This window comes from Salmo trutta, chromosome 30 (genome assembly GCF_901001165.1).
Source record: "Salmo trutta chromosome 30, fSalTru1.1, whole genome shotgun sequence".
In the NCBI taxonomy this organism is placed as follows: Eukaryota; Metazoa; Chordata; class Actinopteri; order Salmoniformes; family Salmonidae; genus Salmo; species Salmo trutta.
This window is the reverse complement of record NC_042986.1, coordinates 38223237-38236549: the sequence shown is the minus strand read 5'-3', so window position 1 is coordinate 38236549 and position 13313 is coordinate 38223237. Positions and strand designations below refer to the sequence as shown.

The 13313-nt window shown below is 43.8% G+C and overlaps 1 protein-coding gene across 1 annotated transcript in view; it reads left to right on the top strand.

Moving 5' to 3' along the window:
* Positions 1–6000: 6000 nt before the first annotated feature.
* Positions 6001–13313, top strand: part of LOC115168768 (syntaphilin-like) — a 35183-nt gene continuing 27870 nt past the window's right edge. The window contains exon 1 of the mRNA XM_029724326.1: positions 6001–6228. The gene's annotated coding sequence lies outside the window, so the exon portion shown is untranslated. The remainder of the gene's footprint in view (positions 6229–13313) is intronic.

Here is a 13313-nt window from a genome sequence, read left to right as displayed (position 1 = left end):
TCTCCTTCTTGGTCAAATAGCCCTTACACAGCCTGGAGGTGTGTTGGGTCATTGTCCTGTTGAAAAACAAATGATAGTCCCACTAAGCCCAAGCCAGATGGGATGGCGTATCGCTGCAGAATGCTGTGGTAGCCATGCTTTACGGTGGGAAATACACATGCGGAGATCATCCATTCACCCACACCGCGTCTCACAAAGACACAGCGGTTGGAACCAAAAATCTCCAATTTGGAATCTTCAGAGCAAAGTACAGATTTCCACCGGTCTAATGTCCATTGGTCGTGTTTCTTGGCCCAAGGAAGTATCTTCTTCTTATCAGTGTCCTTTAGTAGTGGTTTCTTTGCAGCAATTCAACCATGAAGGCCTGATTCACGCAGTCATCTCTGCACTTGAAGAAACTTTCAAAGTTATTGAAATGTTCCGTATTGACTGACCTTCATGTCCTAAAATAATGATGGACTGTCATTTCTCTTTGCTTATTTGAGCTGTTCTTGCCATAATATGGACTTGGTCTTTTACCAAATAGGGCTATCTTCTGTATACCACCCCTACCTTGTCACAACACAACTGATTGGCTCAAACACATTAAGAAGAAAATAAATTCCACAAATTAACTTTTAAGAAGGCACACCTGTTAATTGAAATGCATTTTAGGTGACTAACTCATGAAGCTGGTTGAGAGAATGCCAAGAGTGTGCAAAGCTGTCATCAAGGCAAAGGGTGGCCATTGGAAGAATCTCAATTATAAAATATGTTTTGATTTGTTTAGTACTGTTTTGGTTACTACATGATTACATGTGTGTTATTTCATAGTTTTGATGTCTTCACTATTATTCTACAATGTAGAAAATAGTAAAAATAAAGAAAATCCCTTGAATGAGTAGGTGTGTTCTAAACTTTTGACCGGTAGTATATTTACAACACCACATGACATGAATGTGTTGCAATTTCCATGTAGATTCTACATAAAAACAAATGTACCATTCTATGTGGAATGTTCATTGCAATTCCAACATATACGTAGTTTGATGATTATGTTGAAATTTGATTGATGTAACAACCTGTTAGTCATGTTAAGTCATTGTATTTAAGTTGAAGTTTCACCCTAATTTTAATGTTTGCAACGCTGGTAGAAATGATATAAAAACATTACTGGTTGATGACTTTTTAGCAAATCCAAATGTCTTTCAAAGATAGATTCTACGTCACAATATGTTAACAAATTACGTTGAAACAACATTGATTCAACCGGTTGGTGCCCCGCCTGGTATGTTATGGTTGATCGGATCATAGATCCCAAGTGCCCTAGAAAGAAAACAATATTATCAAGAAAACGTAGATGAAATTGAAAGAAGTTTCAAGAAAAATGTTATATGTTTGAGAATAGACAGCATTAATGATAGAAAATAACACAGGATAAATATTATTATTTGCTCAAGGATTTTTTTTTGCCTATTCACTGAAGTGAATTGACAGTCTGTATTCTTCTTGCACAAACGTCCAAATGCACGACATGTAAGATGCTGGAGAGTTTAGCTGAAATAACGTTTTTGTAATTCAGGAAAGGTCACCTCCAGTCCAAGGGACACCAACACCTGTCTATCAACAGGTCTGCTCTTGGTAGACGTCATAGCCGTGAATGAACGGAGACACGAGTATGAGAGTAATCGTATAGTGACATCTACTGGTAGCGGAGCAGTATTACACCTTCAGTTTATAAACCGGGGGGTTGTTCAAGATCCCAACATTTTACAACCGTTTGCAACTAAATCAATTAATCGGAATAACTAGTACTCTCTGCTCAAAACTCCATGTTTCTGCACTACACCCAGCAGAAGAAAAAAATATATATCTGTGATAACAGTGCAAGAAACCCTAGGTTAAAACTCCAACAGGTCACTTAAAACATCAGCAAAATACCAGATGCATTTCCTTCTAAATAAGAGTCACATTATTAGGAATCAACCATAGAATGGTTTGTCTGGTGATTGTGTCCGACTCTATAGCTCACTCAAAAGTGGAATTTCAATGTTGTTGAAGGATGATACGCTACTTCCACTAGATGGCATCCTTGTCACGAAAAAGAGGAAGAGGGCCTGGTGAAGGCCTGTTAGGTCTAGGCTATACACACGGCCGCCGTTAGGACGGGCCTTAGTGGGCCTGGCCCGCCCTACCTTACCTCCTTGCCTATCCAAATAAAATGTAGAAATATTGATCATTTATTTGACCGAGACGCACGCCGTCAGAAAGAGGCATCAATCTCAGTTAACAAAACATCGCCCCTCTGTCTCACTATGTGTGGACTATGTATATCAGATACATTGGCTATATAGTGGGGCGCTGTTTCGCTATGCTTTCTCCGGTGATATACCATAGTTTTAGCCGAAAGGAAGAGGCGAAGCAAAAAGGGCTCACTCTAGCCAAAATCTGTCCAAATCCAGTGCGTTTCTATGGGAATAATATGCAGACCTAAACTTGTCGCCTGCCTTCTGGACTTTTGGACAAGGAGTCCCATTGTTAGGGCAGAGACATGAGCATCTCGTCATTATAAACAGATCTCTGGTTTCAGCCTCTTGAGAATTGGAAAGGAAAGTAGGCGGGTGCATTGTTAGGATGCTGGATTGCCCTAAAGTAAATTGATGTTTCATCTAAATTATATAAATACTCCTATCTAAATAATATACTTAACCAGGGAGTATGACTTAGCCACGAGGATCATTAGCTTATTTTTAAACAATAGCTGTGGATTGTTTCAAATCACAAGTGTGTTTAGGAAGATCAAATCAAATTGTATTTGTCACATGCGCCAATACAACAGGTGTAGACCTTACAGTGAAATGCTTGCTTACAAGACCTAACCAACAACGCAGTACAATAAATAGAGTTAATCAAATATTTACAAAATAAACTAAAGTAAATGCCAAGAGTGTGCAAAGCTGTCATCAAGGCAAAGGGTGGCTATTTTGAAGAACCTCAAATATAAAATATATTTTGATTTGTTTAACACTTTCTTGGTTACTACATGATTCAGTATGTGTTATTTCATAGTTTTGATGTCTTCACTATTATACAATGTAGAAAATAGTACAAATAAAGAAAACCCTGGAGTAAGTAGATTTGTCCAAACTTTTGACTAGTAGTGTATATGTCCTGGATGTCAGGAAGCTTGCCTCCAGGGATGTACTGGGCCTTATGCACTACCCTTTGTAGTGCCTTACGGTCAGATGCCGAGCAGTTGCCATACCAGACGGTGATGCAACTGGTCAGGATGCTCTCGATGGTGCAGCTGTAGAACTTTTTGAGGATCTGGGGACCCATGCCAAATCTTTTCAGACTCCTGAGGGGGGAAAGGTGTTGTCATGCCCTCTTCACGACTGTCTTGGTGTGTTTGGACCATGTTAGTTTGTTGGTGATGTGGACTCCATGGAACTCGCCCCTCCTTTTCCTATAGTCCACGATCAGCTCCTTTGTCTTGCTCACATTGAGAGAGAGGTTGTTGTCCTGGCACCACAATGCCAGGTCTCTAACCTCCTCCCTATAGGCTGTCACCACCGGTGATCAGGCCTACCACTGTCGTGTCTTCAGCAAATTTGATGGTGTTGGAGTCGTGCTTGGACACGCAGTCATGGGTGAACAGGGAGTACGGGAGAGGACTAAGCATGCATCCCTGAGGGGCCTCAGTGTTGAGGATCAGCGTGGCAGATGTGTTGTTGCCTACCTTCACCCCCTGGGAGCGGGCCCATCAGGAAGTCCAGTTGCAGAGAGAGGTGTTTAGTCCCAGGGTCCTTAGCTTAGGTATGAACTTTGTGGGCACTATGGTATGTGTGAAGATAATGTGTCTGGAGTATAATTTAAAATGTTGCATAAAGAAAAAGGGTGTGGGGTGTGGTGAGGATATGGTGCGTCTCCAGAATGTTTGCATATGTAGGAAAGTGTCCATTTGGCGAAGTCTTATTTCTGAGTGTCTGAACTCCCCACATACTCTACTCCTTTTCTCTCTTCGCCTCACACAAGTCAACAAAGTCTGTTTTTTTAACATCCATTGCGAATGATAGTTCCTCATTATTTGAAAAATCTTTCCAACACTCCTGGCCTCAATCACCAAGCCTCGGTGTGAAAGAGCCAAATATCATGATCTGATGATCCCATACATCCAGTGGAAACGTAATTTAAAAAAAAGCTTTCTGTTCTGAGCTCACATGTGCAGGAAACTTTGAGAGCCTGAAATAGGCTAGTTGACACTGTTGCAAGTTTGTTAGCTACAACTTCAGGCTGTTGATGTGATAATTTGGTACAAATGTTGAACACTAGCAATAGCTCAAGTCAAGACAGATAGAAAGGGAGGCAGTCAGGCAGAGAAGAGAGATGAATGTGATTGAAAGAACCAGAATTTTGAAACTCACAAGCTGCCTGCCTATGGTCTTTATTAAAACACCCGTTTTCAAAATGCACGTGCACACATAGGAGGTCCCGTGAAAAATATAGAAATCAAACGCCCCTCCAACTGATTCCTTCTGGTGCCTTGGTCTGGCTACATGCAGAGAAATAGTACTGAATTATGGAGAATTATGTGGAAATCACTTGTGAAATATAAGAATACAAGGTAATATATAATAAATGCCATGTGTGACAGGTAGCAGCAGGTAGCCTAGTGGTTAGAGTGTAGGACTAGGAACGGAAAGGTTGCAAGATTAAATCCCCATTGAAGTGACTATGTATAGATGATAACAACAGAGAGTAGCAGTGGTGTAAAGAGGGGGAGGGGGGTTGGGGGGCAATGCAAATAGTCTGGGTAGCCATTTGATTAGATGTTCAGGAGTCTTCTGGCTTGGGGGTAGAAGCTGTTTAGAAGCCTCTTGGACCTAGACTTGGTGATCCGGTACCGCTTGCCGTGCCGTAGCAGAGAGAACAGTCTATGACTAGGGTGGCTGGAGTCTTTGACAATTTTTAGTGCCTTCCTCTGACACCGCCTGGTATAGAGGTCCTGGATGGCAGGAAGCTTGGCCTCAGTGAGCCTTCTTGGATGGGCACTTCTTATGTAACTCTATGGCAGCACCCAAGGGACTTGAATTGTCGTGCTCTCCCCGTAGATTTTGCGATGACGTAGTGTCCCCATGAGTGACAAAACACTGAGCCAATCACGGTGCAACTAGAGAACATTACCAACCCCTACGCTCCGTATGTTCCGCTGTCTGACCCTCCACCACAGAAAGCACTGAGCTGGGCTGAAACACCTGTATATTCCACTGTCTGCCCCACTAGCACAGAAAGCACTGAGCTGGGCTGAAACACCTGTATATTCCACTGTCTGCCCCACTAGCACAGAAAGCACTGAGCTGGGCTGAAACACCTGTATATTCCACTGTCTGACCCTCCACCACAGAAAGCACTGAGCTGGGCTGAAACACCTGCATTTTGGAGCTGCCTTAGTCAAGAAAATAAAAAAGAGGCCATGTTTGTATGCTGCTATATTAACTCGTTTTTTTTTTTTGCAGATTGTTTGCAAACTGATATGTGACACGTACTAATGTGAAAATAACATGCAAAATAGGCAACAGGTGGGGCTCAAATAATAATGATTATTTGTATTTTTTTTAGCTCAACAGGTCGAGCTCAGATACTCCTGCAGTCAGCATGCCAATTGCACCCTCCCAACTTGAGACATCTGTGGCTTTGTGTTGTGTGACAAAACTGCACATTTTAGAGTGGCCTTTTATTGCCCCAGCACAAGGTGCACCTGTGTAATGGCATGCTTTTTAATTACCTTCTTGATATGACACACCTGTCAAGTGGATGGATTATCTTGGCAAAGATTAAATGCTCAAAAACAGGGATGTAAACAAATGTGTTCAGTGCATATTTTGTTCAGACCATAAATTATGTGAAGAATTGTATAAACTGCAGACACATGAGTTCACTCCTGATTCAGTATTTGTTTGTGTCCAGGACTGTTATTAAGATGCACGTTTGTTATGAAGATCGGTGTTTCCCTTTAAGAACCAACGTAGCACTACGCATCTGCTTTCAACAATGCACGTCTTTCCGTGAGGCTCTCAAACGCAACTCAGGCATTCCGGTCATCCACCCCGAGCGCCGGAGCAGAGGCACACCGATCTCTGGCGAAGTCCTTACCGGAGACGGGCTTCGCGGGGTAATCAACAAGGCAGGCAGTAAACCATCCCGGGTATAACGATGGAACCGTAAAATAAATACGGAAGGGGGGAACAGGTAAACGTCCTTCTTTTTCGATTCAAGACGTTGTAGCCTAATGCCATTTGGCTTTGCTGTCATTTTACTAAGGATGCTCCGGTGTAGGGCACATCAAGGACTGTGAATAAGTATGAATAGAGTATTCGAGAAATGGAGACATGCAGAGAGAGCTGCAAGATGTTGCCAAGCCGAATATAATTTTGTTTATGAAGAGCAGAGTTACGCACGCACCTATAGCATAGGCCTAATGTTATGATGGTTGGTTGTTTGTGTCGCTGTCCAGCAGCGAGCCTGCTGCTGCAAGGATGCAGCGCAGATGTGTGTGTACCTTGTCATCCTGCGCTATACGTTGGAAGTAGCGGTACTAGGCTATTCTCCGGCCAGGTGATCACAACCCTTGCAGATTACGCGTCGGTCATTTGCGAATTGTCGTTATATATTATAGATGCAATGTATTTGGAAAGCATTTGATAGAGATGGTTCATATGAAGGGCAGGTTCAGTAAGCGTTGGGAAAAAGCACAGTAATCCCAAGCCAAACACCTGCCATTTTAGTAGCCTACTAAAGTCGTGACTGGTCTCCTGGCAATTTGACCTTGCAGTAGTTTTCGATGTTCAGTAAAATAGGAAATCTGACGGAAATATAAACATCAGGCTTGTAAAAGGGTTCTGGACTTTGTGTTTGTTGGTGGAGACGTTCTAGATTGTAGCTCATGTTACTCACACTCTCTCCAAATGTCCCCTAGAAATATATGTTGTTTTCCCAGGAGTCTGCAGTGACTCAGCTTTGCATTATGATTGTTGGTGCATATGGTGATGACCAGAGGGGTAAAGGGCCCAGTTGTTGAGAGCACATTCACCCCACATACACCACACATACACCCCACATACACCCCACATTCACCCTGCATTCACCCCACATACACCACACATACACCCCACATACACCCCGCATACACCCCGCATACACCCCACATTCACCCTGCATTCACCCCACATACACCCCACATACACCCCACATACACCCCACATTCACCCCACATTCACCCTGCATTCACCCCACATTCACCCTGCATTCACCCCACATACACCCTGCATTCACCCCACATTCACCCTGCATTCACCCCGCATACACCCTGCATTCACCCCACATACACCCCACATACACCCCACATTCACCCCACATTCACCCTGCATTCACCCCACATACACCCCACATACACCCCGCATTCCCCACATTCACCCCACATACACCCTGCATTCACCCCACATACACCCCACATTCACCCCACATATAACCTCTGCCTGGTTCCAAAACAACCATAGCCTGGATCCAAAACAACCTCTGCCTGGTTCCAAAACAACCATAGACTGGATTCAAAACAACCATAGCCTGGATCCAAAACAACCTCTGCCTGGACCCAAAACAACCATAGCCTGGATCCAAAACAACCTCTGCCTGGATCCAAAACAACCATAGACTGGATCCAAAACAACCATAGCCTGGATCCAAAACAACCTCTGCCTGGAGCCAAAACAACCATAGCCTGAATCCAAAACAACCTATGCCTGGTTCCAAAACAACCTCTGCCTGGATCCAAAACAACCTCTGCCTGGATCCAAAACAACCTCTGCTTGGATCCAAAACAACCATAGACTGGATCCAAAACAACCATAGACTGGATCCAAAACAACCTCTGCCTGGATCCAAAACACCCATAGCCTGGATCCAAAACAACCATAGCCTGAATCCAAAACAACCTCTGCCTGGTTCCAAAACAACCTCTGCCTGGTTCCAAAACAACCATAGCCTGGATCCAAAACAACCTCTGCCTGGTTCCAAAACAACCTCTGCCTGGATCCAAAACAACCATAGACTGGATCCAAAACAACCATAGCCTGGATCCAAAACAACCTCTGCCTGGATCCAAAACAACCTCTGCCTGGTTCCAAAACAACCATAGCCTGGTTCCAAAACAACCATAGCCTGGTTCCAAAACAATCATAGCCTGGATCCAAAACAACCATAGCCTGGTTCCAAAACAACCTCTGCCTGGTTCCAAAACAACCTCTGCCTGGATCCAAAACAACTATAGCCTGGATCCAAAACAACCTCTGCCTGGATCCAAAACAACCATAGCCTGGATCCAAAACAACCTCTGCCTGGATCCAAAACAACCATAGACTGGATACAAAACAACCTCTGCCTGGATCCAAAACAACCATAGCCTGGATCCAAAACAACCATAGCCTGAATCCAAAACAACCTCTGCCTGGTTCCAAAACAACCTCTGCCTGGTTCCAAAACAACCATAGCCTGGTTCCAAAACAACCTCTGCCTGGATCCAAAACAACCTCTGCCTGAATCCAAAACAACCTCTGCCTGGAACCAAAACAACCATAGACTGGATCCAAAACAACCATAGCCTGGATCCAAAACAACCATAGACTGGATCCAAAACAACCATAGACTGGATCCAAAACAACCATAGACTGGTTCCAAAACAACCTCTGCCTGGTTCCAAAACAACCTCTGCCTGGATCCAAAACAACCATAGCCTGGTCCTTTCCTGTCTAACTACATCCTCTTTAGTGTTTGCAGATTGGAGAGGACTGTCACAGGACTGATCACATCAAATCACATTTTATTTGTCACATGCGTCGTAAACAACAGGTGTAGACTAACAGTGAAATGCTTACTTACAGGTTCATTTTTCAACAATGCAGAGATAAAGGCACAATATAAAAAATATATACAAATTGAAATAGTGACAATTAATAAATACACAGTGAATAATGAATAACAATGACAAGTAAAAATAACATGGCTATATACAGGAAGTAGAAAATAACATGGCTATATACAGGAAGTAGAAAATAACATGGCTATATACAGGAAGTACCAGTACCGAGTCGATGTGCAGGGGTATGGGGGAATTGAGGTAGATATGTACATATAGGTAGGGTTAAAGTGACTAGTCAACAGGATAGATAATAGACAGTAGCAGCCATTTGATTAGATATTTAGCAGTCTTGTTTAGCAGTCTTATGGCTTGGGGGTAGAAGTCCAGTTATTGCGCCACCACCTATAGCCTTCAATGGACTCAGTGAGCCTCTGCCTTATTGCAACACTGACGCTTTCCCTTCAGATCTGCAAACACTGAAGGTGTAAGGGCTAGAGATTGGACCAGGCCTGTAGGGTCTGGCAATTTTCTGCTGTCCAATCCCAGTGAACGAATGACCAATCCACTGCCAGTATCATATTTGCTAGCTACACACATCCTGATATTAAAACCCCACCCTTGATCCAGTCTGTTACACAAATCAGACAATGTGCAGCTCACCTTTTGGATAAGTTGGAGGAATGACTGTCTCCATGGTAGCTTGGCCATCACTGTCATAGCATGCTGTTTCCTGTCAGTCTCTATTGTACATATCTCTCTCTCCAACTCCTCCTGAGGTAGAGTACTTCATGATAAGCTGTAAACCACACTATCTACCAAGAGAGTTCTCATCTATATTATTTTTAGCCGTCTAACTACCACCACAAACCTTTGCTGGCGCTAAGACCGCACTCAATGAGCTATATAAGGCCATGAGCAAACAAGAAAATGCTCATCCAGAAGCGGCCCTCCTAGTGGCCGGGGACTTTAATGCAGGCAAACTTAAATCCATTTTACCTCATTTCTACCAGCATGTCACATGTGCAACCAGAGGGAAAAAACTATAGACCACCTTTACTCCACACACAGAGATGCATACAAAGATCTCCCTCGCCCACCATTTGGCAAATCTGACCATAATTCTATCCTCCTGATTCCTGCTTACAAGCAAAAACTAAAGCAGGAAGTACCAGTAACTCGCTCAATACGAAAGTGGTCCAACGACGCGGATGCTACGCTACAGGACTGTTTTGCTAGCACAGACTGGAATGTGTTCAGTGATTCATCCAATGGCATTGAGGAGTATACCACCTCAGTCACCGGCTTCATCAATAAGTGCATTGACGACATCATGCCCACAGTGACCGTACGTACGTACATATCCCAACAAGAAGCCATGGATTACAGGCAACATCCGTACCGAGCTAAAGGCCAGAGCTGCCGCTTTCAATGACACTAAACCGGACACTTATCAGAAATCCCACTATGACCTCAGATGAAACATCAAACAAGCAAAGCATCAATACAGGACTAAGATTGAATCCTACTACACCGGCTCTGATGCTAGTCAGATGTGGCAGGGCTTGCAAACTATTACGGACTACAAAGGGAAACCCAGCCGTGAGCTGCCAAGTGACACTAGCCTACCAGATGAGCTAAATGCTTTTTATGCTCGCTTTGAGGCAAACAACACTGAAGCATGCATGATGAGAGCACCAGTTGTTCCGGATGACTGTGCGATCACACTCTCCGTAATCAATGTGAGCAAGACCTCTAAACAGGTCAACATTCACAAGGCCACACAGCCAGACGGATTACCAGAGCGTGTACTCAGTGCATGCGCGGACCAACTATCAAGTGTCTTCACTGACATTTTCAACCTCTCCCTGACCGAGTCTGTGATAACCCCATGTTTCAATCAGACCACCATAGTCCCTGTGCCCAAGAATACTAAGGTAACCTGCTTAAATGACTACCGCCCCATAGCACTCACGGTAGCCATGAAGTGCTTTGAAAGGTTGGTCATGGCTCATATCCACACCATCATCCCGGAAACCCTAGACCCACTCCAATTTGCATACCGCCCTAACAAATCCACGGATGACCCAATCGCAATCCACACTGCCCTTTCCCACCTGGCCAAACTCCATTGTTCAACACCATAGTGCCCACAAAGCTCAACACTAAGCTAAGGACCCTGTAACTAAGCACCTTCCTCTGCAACTGAATCCTGGACTTCCTGATGGGCCACCCCCCAAGTGGTTAGGGTAGGCAATAACACATCTGCCACACTGATTCTCAACACCATGGTCCCTCAGGGATGCGTGCTAACTTCCTGTTCACCCATGACTGTGGGGCCAAGCACGACTCCAACACCATCATTAAGTTTGCTGATGACACAACAGTGGTAGGCCTGATCACCGACAACGATGAAACAGCCTATAGGGAGGAGGTCAGTGACCTGGCAGTGTGGTGCCAGGACAACAACTTCTCCCTCAATGTCAGCAAGACAAAGGAGCTGATCGTGGACTATAGGAAGAGGAGGGACGAACAGGCCCCCATTAACATTGACAGGGCTGTAGTGGAGCGGGTCGAGAGTTTCAAGTTCGTTGGTGTCCACATCACCAACAAACTAACATGGTCCAAACACACCAAGATAGTTGTGAAAAGGGCATGACAACACCTTTTCCCCCTCAGGAGATTGAAAAGATTTGGCATGGGTCCCCAGATCCTCAAAAAGTTATACAGCTGACCGGTTGCATTACTGCCTGGTATGGCAACTGCTCGGCCTCATACCACAAGGCGCTACAGAGTGTAGTGCATACGACCCAATATATCACTGGGGTCAAGCTTCCTGACATCCAGGACCTATTTACTAGGCGGTGTCAGTGGTTAGAGCGTTGGGCCAGTAACCGAAAGGTTGCAAGATCGAATCCCAGAGCTGACAAGGTAAAAATCTGTCGTTCTGCCCCTGAACAAGGCAGTTAACCCACTTTTTCCTAGGCCGTCATTGAAAATAAGAATTTGTTCTTAACTGACCTGCCTAGTTAAATAAATGTAAAAAAAAAAGTAAAACAATTGTCAAAAACTCCAGTCACCCAAGTCATAGACTGTTCTCTGTGCTACCGCACAGCAAGCGGTACCGGAGCGCCAAGTCTAGGCCCAAAAGGCTCCTTAACAGCTTCTGTTAGACTGCTGAACAATTAAACAGTCCGTAAACAGTCCGGCCACCCGGACTATTTACATTGACCCCCCCTTTTTGTTTTTAAACTGCTGATACTTGCTGTTTATTATCTATGCATCTATGTCACTTTACCTCTACCTACATCTACAAATGACCTCGACTAACCTGTACCCCCTGTATATAGCCTCGTTACTGTTATGCTAACCTGTACCCCCTGTATATAGCCTCGTTACTGTTATGCTAACCTGTACCCCCTGTATATAGCCTCGTTACTGTTATGCTAACCTGTACCCCCTGTATATAGCCTCGTTACTGTTATGCTAACCTGTACCCCCTGTATATAGCCTCGTTACTGTTATGCTAACCTGTACCCCCTGTATATAGCCTCGTTACTGTTATGCTAACCTGTACCCCCTGTATATAGCCTCGTTACTGTTATGCTAACCTGTACCCCCTGTATATAGCCTCGTTACTGTTATGCTAACCTGTACCCCCTGTATATAGCCTCGTTACTGTTATGTCATTTTATTCTGTTACTTTTTATTACATTTTTTACTTTAATTTATTTTGTAAATATTTTGTTAACTCCATTTCTTGAACTGCAATGTTGTTTAAGGGCTTGTAAGTAAGCATTTCAAGTAAGTAAGGTCTGCACCTGTTGTATTCGGTTTGATTTGATTTGATTTTGATTGACTTCTCGTCCTAGAACCACAAGCAGCTTTGTTAGTCCATTAAGCAGTTTTCTTTTCACTGGCCTTATTGTCTCATTGTGCTCCAAGCTTTCACCCGGACACTGCTCACTATATAAGTAAAGCATTTAGCACAATTACTGCAGTGGCTCCAGGCAAGGGAATTGCATTTCATGCTAAATGAAAGCAGTCCGAATGACTGACAGATAGATGGGTTGATTTAATTTGCATTATCTGACTTATTCTTTGTTCTTTGTTTTATTGGTGATTTGCATGCAGTGATATCCAACTATAATACAAACCTGTTGAAGGGCAACAGAAATGTAATCTGAGCCAGTGACCCTCTCCTATAGCACTCTAACCACTGAACCCACAATATCTTACTATCTGGATGTTTGCATTTATCTTTTCTCTATTATTTACAATCCTAAAGTTTAGTTGGAAAAGTCAATATGCTGAACCAGGCTACCAATGTTCTAGTTAGAGGAGCCTTCCTCTTCCAAGCTTCTTTCTTCCTGGATAGACCTATTTTGTGAGCCGGTCTCCACAGTACAAATGCTGAACTCTG